A 9,130-nucleotide genomic window follows, 5' to 3' on the forward strand; every position below is an offset into this window, starting at 1 on the left:
AATGACTTTATTTATCTGACTAAATTGCATTGAAATGGTGAATGTCTTTGCCCCAATCTGTGAGGGTAGCATGATGAAATTCCTTGAATTACCTGTAGCGTACTATATTTATTATTTTATTAAATCTATTGTTTCGTCTGTTCTTATTCTTGTTTTGCTCCATCCCTGTTACTAAGGTTTTGGTATTCCTAGCAAGGGTTTTAGCATTCCAATGTTCGCAAGAAAAAAGAAATTATGGTTAGTAATATGTTTATCTTTGTTCCGTGAATTTTGTTTTTCAATACTGAAATATACTTGTTTAAACTTGTTTTCAATAGTAAAATATACTTCTTTTAACTTGTTTTCAATATTGACATATAATTTTTTAAACTCTTCCATTTGTTCATCAATAAAGACTACTAATTCTAATGGTAATTTGATTAGAACACTAAGTAGTCTTCCTTTAAGCTAATTACATCAAGGTTATTTACACATTATTATTACTAATTTCAAAGATTAATCCATCAATTCCTAGAGTCTAATATCAATTGACTTATATATATATATATATATGTAAAGATACATAACAAATTCCTAATTACTTCATAAGGAAATTTCACTTATCTAGTTCACAATGCTTTCCACGTTAAGCCTGCAAATAAGCCTTGTTGCTCGATATTTTACCTTGCAACCTTGAGACTACTACCTCTTCTAATCTCCCCTTGAGCTATTCCTATACGCGTGCATCCCCAATTCACAAGCTAGTCTGCCGGCTTGTTACCTGCGTGCCTGGTGTGAGTCCGGAGGAGGTAGTCTATTTTGGGAAGGAGCTTCCCAATTTACCAACCAGCCAAGCCCGGAGGAGGTAGTCTATTTTGGGAAGGAGCTTCCCAATTTACCAACCAGCCAAGCGGTTCTCCAGCTTTTGCTAATCCTTTCCACTGGTATTTGCTACTAGAGCTTACTGACCATGTCAATTGCCAGCTTCGAGTCTCCCTCGATTTGGAGACGTTTGAAGTTGACCAGAAGAGCTATTTCCAGGCCCCGTTTCACGGCGTGTAGCTCAGCTTCATTATTCGAAGCTTCCCCACAATCCATTGTGAAAGTTATTAGTGTTACCCTTTGCGTCTCTAAAGACTCCTCCAATGTCGGCCTCACCTGGGTTGTGCTTTGCAGTGCCGTCGAAGTTTAATTTTATGAATCCTCGTGGGGGGTGTCTGTACCGGTTGCTTCCGGCTACTGCTTTGGCTAGCTCTTTTCGAGAAACCCCGCGGGTGACCATACTCTGTCTGACCTCCACTTTACTCAGGATTGTTTCTTCCATGGTTGAGACCTGCCAATCCTCGTCGCTCCAGCTTTCCGATAGGATTGTTTCCCAAATGTTTCTGATGAATTGCTCCCATGTTGTTGTGGGGGTTATGGTTTCTGATTTGAAGATGGCCCCGTTTCGAGCTTTCCAGATATTCCAGAGGAGGAATCTGGTGGAGAGGAGCCAAGCGTGGTTAACTACCGGGTTCACGTAAGGCTTTTTCGGCCAATTGACAATTGTGCTTACGATGTTTTGTTGGTTTCTGTGTTGGCACTGAAACAAATTATGGTGATTTTCCCACAGGGAGGAGCTGACGGAGCAACGGTTCATCAATTGTTCCATGTTTTCCTCTTGGGAGCAGCAGAGGTCGCAGCGGGATGGCCCTTGGCTTCCCTTCTGCAGAATCTAGTCCCAAGTGAGCGCCCGACCGTGTAGAATGGTCCAAATGAAAAAAGAGATCGTAGGCGAGTGCTTAATTTCCCAAAGATTTTTCCATTAATTTGTTTCCGGTTGATGATTATGGTTGCTATGAAGGTGGTAGGCTTCTGCTATTGTGAAATTTCCTTGAATTCGTTTGCCCCATTTGAGAGTGTCAGACGTTGTTTTCTTTGCTATTTTCTGAGAAGCCATCTCTTTATAGTAGTCTTGCCATCTGTCGGTTTCTGGTGCTCCTTCCATGTCCTCTTTAAATTTCCAATTTTGCCAGTATCCAACCTTGTCAGGCTTCCAAAAGTTGCCGACAGTTGATGCCCCGGTCTGGGATCAAAAGGCAAGGATGACATGGAGGTTGTCTTTTTGTATGAGACGGTCTTTGTCCCCTGCGCGAATTTCCCAAAAACTATGCTCCCTTATCAAGTCCTTGCTACCTCTCGCTAGGTTCCAGATTGCAGAGCCTCGGGTCTCTATCGTCCTTCTCAATTTTTCTTTGATTTCCCCTGCCATGTCATATTTTGTTTCCCAAAGCACCTTCCACAGGTCAGGGCCACCCTAAAGCCACCTCCACCAAAGCTTCGCACCCATAACTTGGTTGAGTGCGAAGGGGTCACGGAGACCTAGACCGCCATCTTTTGGGACTCGGCAAAGCCACTCCCATGAGATAAGGGCCCACTTTCTTGTTTTGCTGGTCCCCTCCCAGAGGAAGTTTTTGAACAGGGAGACTAGCTTTTGGCTTGCAGTCTTCGGAATTGCTTGGCACGAGAGCTGGTAATTTGGGATGGCCTGCAGAACAGCTTTCAATAAGGTTATCCGACTTGGGGCATTCAATGAGTGGTGGGTCCAGTTCTCCATTTTATTTAAGATTCTCTTTATTAGTAGATTCCAGTTGGCGACCGGAACTAGTGCTCATGTAACATGATACCCAGGTATTTGGATGGGAAGGATCCCCTGTTGAAGACTAGAGTACGAGCCAAGAATATTTGGACTGCCAAGGAGGTATTAAAGAAAAACACTTCTGATTTATCTTTATTGATTTCCATTCCGGAGGCTTTGCTGGATTGAGATAGGGATTTGATAATTCCTTGGGCCTCTTTTAGAGTGGCTTGACTGTAAAGCATCACGTCATCTACAAATTGCTAGTGGGAGACCGGAATGTATTCTCCACAGATTTTAAGGCCTCTTATTTGTTCCTTGGAGACCTGATCCTTAACCAATCTACCCAGGCCTTCTGCAGCTAGGATGAAGAGGAAGGGAGACAAGGGGTCTCCCTGCCTTAGCCCATGGGAGGGAGTGAAAGCTTCAGAGGGGGAGACATTTAGGAGAATTGACATGACATGAGAGCTAACCATAGACAAGATCCATTTTATCCATCTTTGATCAAATCAATAGGCTTTTAGGATAATTGCCAAATAGTTCCAGCTAAGCCGATCAAACACCTTGGCTAGGTCCAGTTTGATTAGCATGCCGGGGGCACAGGATCTTTTCAGGGAATGAATCACTTCCTGGGCGACTATTATTCCATCTGTGATCTGCCTTCCTTTGACAAAGACAGTTTGCTCCGGGGCAATGAGATCCGGCAGGATCGGCTTAAGCCTGTTGACCATGATAGTTGCAAGGATTTTGTAGACAACGTTACATAGTGAGATGGGCCTGAAACCTTGCGGTTCATCTGAGCAACAAGACTTTGGTATTAATGTAAGGAAGGTGGTGTTCATACCTTGGGGCATGCGCTTAGAGCATCTGGATTCCTCCGCAAGATCAAGCAGATCGTTTCCCATGAAGCTCCAAGTCGCCTAATAAAATTTGATGGTGAGGCCATCGGGCCCCGGGGCCTTATTTTTTGCCATTTTATTTATAGTTTCCTCTAGTTCTTCCTTGGTTATTACCCAGAGAAGGGCCATGTTTTGATCTCTGGTGACTGTCTTTGGAATATGGTGGTTGATTTTGTCAATGTCCTTGGCTCTTTTGATATTTGGTTCGGACAGAATATCTTTAAAGTGCTCCACCAAAAGATTTTCTATTTCCATCCTGCTGAGTCACTCCGTTTCCTTCCTTGTCTTTCAAGGAGAAGATTCTGTTGTGTTGGCGATGGTTTATCATGTCTTTGTGGAAGGAGTTTTTGTCTCCTTATTTGAGCCATTGGATTTGGGATTTCTGCTTCCACAGGATTTCGTCTTGTTTTCGCCTTTCCTCGAATTGGTTGGTGAATCTACCTTCCTCCTCTGCAAGATCCTGACTTCTTCCTTCCAAGATGATTTGATGCTAGATTCTTTCCATTTTGGATTGGAGTTTGCCCTGCTCCTGTTGGATATTGCCAAATTCTTCCTTGTTCCACTTTTTTATTTTGCTTTTTATTTCATTGAGCCTTAGCTGAAAAGAGTGCATTTTGTTGCGGTCCTCCTTTCCACTTTTGCTGTCCTGCCACAAGCCTCTTACTTTGTCTAGGAAGTCAGGGGCTCTGAGCTAAAAGGACTCGAACCTGAAGGGTCTCTTTTTGTTCCTGATTATTTAAGGCTATTTCCAACTTTATTGGCTAGTGGTCCGACCCTATTGAGGGTAGGATGGAGGCTCCGTAGAAGATGTCTAGCCCTATTATGTGTTATGAGATGAGGAATCTGTCGAGTCTTGAAGCAATCTGTTTGGACCCGCCTCTTCTGTTATTCCATGTGAATTTCCCGTTTATGGTTGGGATGTCGACCACTCTTAATTCTATCTGCACTTCTCTGAATCTTTCCATTTCTGGGTCTTCCTTGCTTATTCCACCTTTTTTCACTTCTCGAGAAGCGATTAAGTTGAAGTCTCCTGCCAGGATCCATCACTGCTCCTGGTGCAAACCTCGAAGCTTAGTTAGCTGATTAAGGAACATGTCTCTGTCTACTCTGGTGTGGGGACCATATACCGTCGAGATTACCACCCATTCACTTTGTCCTATTAGCTTGAATCTCCGAGTGAGGATTCTTGTCATTCCTATCCACCAGTCGGCGAGGACTCCAGCTGGGTTCCAGAGAATAGCTATCCCTCCTACACTTCCTTTGGGATCTATAGTGACATGTTTGTATCTTGGTTTTATTTTACTAAGGATTTCATCGATTTTTTGACCTGGGATTTTGGTTTCTTGGAGAAGCATAATTTGAGGTTTGTCTTTTTGAGTCGTGCTGCCAGTGTTTTCCTATGCTATTTAAGCCCCTGATATTCCACGATGTCAAAATCATTGGTTAACTTGGGAGAATGTTTGGAACATCGCTGATAGCGGGACTACTTTTACAGTATTGACTAACATTTCTCCCATGAGTTGTATGGGTTCCTTTCGCTGTTTTCATTGCACTCTAAGCCTTTATCTTCTTGATTTTCCATGACCTGATCTTCCTCATCCTCCTCTACCTGCAGTATAGCGAAACTGTTTGGTTTTGTTGCATCGGGTTGTTTGCCTTTCCTATCTTTCTGGGGGGTTCCTTGTTGGCTTTCCTTTTGTTCCTCACGTCTTGGAATTCCTCTGGCCCGACTCTCTCTTTTCTTTTTGGGGCCCTCTCGTTTCTTCTTCCTCCCTGGTTATTGGGAATTCCTTTACTAGATGGTCGTGAGTATGGCACCTACAACACCTAAATGGGATAAGTAAAAAGTAAGTCAAAAATTTTAAGAATAAAAAAAATGTTGTTTTTAGTAAAATTATTATATATGATTTAATTATGAAAAATTGATTCATTAATTCATTTACTTTTAAATATAAGAAATTGTTACAAACTATTATAGTTAAGATTATATGATGTGTTAAAAATATTTTTCATTAACTATATTAAAAGATTAATTTTTTTTTAATTTTCAAGTGAAACCTATATTTAACATGTAAATTTTAATATATAGTAAAAAATAATTTTTAAGAAACTGTGATATTTTTAATTACACTTATTCAAAATTATATTGTTCCAATATCTAAGTTAAAATTCAATATACAATTTTAAAATAAAATAAAACAACATATAGTTTGTATTATTCATATTTTTCCTCAATTTTTTTTTATACGTATGCATATATGAAGTCTCTATGTTTCAAACCAAAAAAAAACCAAGATATTCAAATTTAACACTTATCAAATGAATGAAGATTGAGTTATATATATTATAATATATAACATGAAATTCAAAGTATACACAATTAGATGGAAAATTCAATAACATATCCTCCATCCAATGATAAATCCACAAACACAAACCTATCACATAAAATGATAGAAATGAAATACTTTCCCCACATAAATTCTAACTTCTTATCTCATCACAATTCAAAAAATATATATACAACATTCCATTATAAAAGTAATCCTAATTCTAAAATCAAGAATACAATTTTCAATTCTACCATCTTCATAAATACAAACTTATATTCCCTTATGAATCAAACACCATCTAGTCTTCTGATGAGGAAAACAAAAACATTATATAAACTCAATGTTAAAAACAAAAAACATTATTTATGATTTAACCAATTTTAAAATTCCTGGAAAACAATTGTTAAACTATGCTTAACAGCATTAAATTAACAATTTTAAATCAGTTCATTATGAAGATTAATTTGCTTAAATACTAAATCACTCTATTAACTCATACTAATTAATATTAAATCACTTCATTAACTCATAATAAATAATTAAAAGGTAGCCTGGAGAACTACTCTTCTTGCAACTCTCAATTAGATTTAGTGTTCAAATTCTACGGTTGTAGCAAAATACACACAACTCATATAAAATATCCAATTCTGCCCATTGTTTTGGCATAATAAGCTTTCAAAAATTATTTGTCTGTATAAAAAAGAAATCAATGCAGATGGGCTTCAAACACAGTGGATTAGGAATTTGATAATCTATTGAAGGTTAAGCTGGCATCATCAAAATATTACTCCATGCAGTTTGTGCTTGATCTACGTTCTCTCTTAATTGCGATCTATAACTGTAATAATCTTTAGTTCTCTCTTAAATAGAGTTCGGTTGACTGTAAATAATCTTCAGTTGACTGTTGTAGTTACTTGAAATTAAAAAAGAAACTTTACTATCGACGCGGATTTAACTTTAAAGGTATCGAAGTTGACTATTAGACCGATCGGTGCAGAACTTCAGTGTAACGTGAAGACCTTATTGTTATCTACGAATTATCGCTGCAGCAGACGAGGGTTATGGAACTCTATTTTTAGAACCGAGGTAATTTAATTTGATGGATATAAAATTGTTTGCATATAATCTGTTTTAAAGCTGGTGTTTAAGTTTATAATTATTTAAATGCACTGTATTGAAAAATTATTTTTAAATTTAAAATTTTCATATATAAATTTAAAATTTCATTTCTGTAATTAAGTTAATATCAATTTTAAAAATTATATTCCAGTTTTAAAGATTATATTTTAATAGCATTGTTGTCACGATCTCATAAACTTAATCTCATAAATTTAAAAATGCAAAATAAAAAAATTTTTGTAAGGTGGTCAATTCATCACTTTCCTTCACCCTAACTAAGTAGGTTGACCATTAACTTACCCTCCGCCAGGTCTCTTCCACATTTACCTATATGTATAAACATAATCACACTGGCCCACCCCAGCTAATACCCCTGCACTCTGTGAATACATATGTCAATAATATATATATATATAACACCCTGACATAACTTAGGTCTTTAAACATGGTTTTATGCCTTCGAATATTTGAGAATGGAACTTTAATGCATTGGAGTACTCACTGTCATGACCGGCTTGACATGGACGTGGTGAGCCAGGTGGTGAGCAAGCGGTAACCCAGCTCACCTTCTTCATGGCCAGATGGCTTTCAACCGACGTGATGGCATGTGACTTGCAATGGGCTGTCCCACACTGGGATTCGCGCCATAACCTCCCGCCTAAACCTACGATGGAGATCTATCAACCTCATCGGACGGCTCTGGTTAATCTAGGGTTTGACAGCCAATATTTATTCAGCGGGATTGTCGGATTTGGTTCATTTGCAACCCACCGTAGCTGCCGAGCTCTCGCACCACTACTACAGACCTCTCTCCAACTATTCTGATGCCTATCTCACAGCTTAGGTAAGGATGGCTCTATTGAATCTATGATCATGTCACAGTTAACTTTCAGGCATGTTTTGCTCTCTGAGTAGTCTATATTCTGACTGTGGCCGAATGCCTCTCATGCGGGTTTTGTGCAGGCCTTCGACCGCTTCTCCTACCGCGTGCAGAAGGAACTGGGTGTTTAGCGAAGTTTACAGGTATGCCGATACTGGCTCCTCATTGGTTTTGCTTATCGATACACAGTATGTCATGACTTCTAGCTGAGACATAGTTTATGGTTCGTTTATCTGTCTCAGGTCCGATTTATTTATCTGAGTCCTGGTTACGCTTATACAGGCGGCCTCTCCATGCCGGCCTGTCCCGCGTGAACCCTTAGGGTTTAGTTAGGTGTTACTTGTGGCTTTCACGCCAATTACTGTATCTCTGTATATTTGATTCGGCTTGGCCCTCAGGCTTTAAGAAAACACCGAATGTATATTTTAGAACAGTTCTCATGAAGTTTAACGTATCTGTGAACGACTTTGTTTAGTTTCCTTTATTCCGTGGTTTACCACTGACTTCTATGCCGGACTTCTCACAGCTATGACAATGTTATACAGTTTCCCTTAATGGATATTTGCTTCCGGTTTTCAGATTATGACAATAGTTCCAAATGGTTATATTACTCTCACATAGTCTGTTCATATGGTCGATTCACGTTCTGGGTGTTCTTTTATATGTTTATATTTCTGTCTATTTAATAGATCCGTGGATTTAAAGAGTTTACTTCAGTGCATATTCATACAGTAGTAATATTGGGGTTTCTACATGTATTCAGTTCATACAGACGGTACCCATCTCATGTAAATATATATGTAAGGCGGCACTGAGATAATCCTGCGCTCGGGTGATGAGCGTAGCGTTTACCTCTTCCGCGACAGTCGTTACAATGACCTTAATGCCAGTATTACTGTATGTTTAATTTTTGCAGCTCATAAATTTGATATTGTTGACTTATCTTGTAATGAGGGATTTGTTACCGGTTTTGTTAAGCGTAGCTACTACCGGGTCCTTCATTTAGAAATAGAATTTCTACTCGGGTCTGCTAATACATCTTGTTTATTATAACCCTTATTCGGTCTGTCGGCATGATTTCACTTGTTATAACCCTCTTCCGAGTCTGTTAATATGACTAATTTTGTTATAAACCCTCTCTCGGGTCTGTCAATATGATTTAGCTTGCTTTGTGTTCTTTTACTGTACACTGCTATTTTAAGATTCTGCTCCGTAATAAGGTTTCACTACACAGCATTACGTTTGTATAATGGTTCATGTTTATACAACAGGGTGTTTATGCCATGCCGCCTGGCATATATTT

The 9,130-nt window shown here is 39.0% G+C and overlaps 1 long non-coding RNA gene across 1 annotated transcript; it reads left to right on the top strand.

The window, feature by feature from the left end:
• The first annotated feature begins 7,709 nt into the window (after nt 1–7,709).
• On the top strand, nt 7,710–8,410 carry LOC149259058 (uncharacterized). The gene is made up of 3 exons (XR_016246718.1): nt 7,710–7,791; nt 7,911–7,970; nt 8,070–8,410. It is a non-coding gene; the product is annotated as an uncharacterized LOC149259058 (long non-coding RNA).
• Nucleotides 8,411–9,130: the final 720 nt, after the last annotated feature.

This window comes from Pinus tabuliformis, chromosome 6 (genome assembly GCF_031772625.1).
Source record: "Pinus tabuliformis cultivar Carrire ecotype Pingquan chromosome 6, CPIR1, whole genome shotgun sequence".
Taxonomy (NCBI): domain Eukaryota; kingdom Viridiplantae; phylum Streptophyta; class Pinopsida; order Pinales; family Pinaceae; genus Pinus; species Pinus tabuliformis.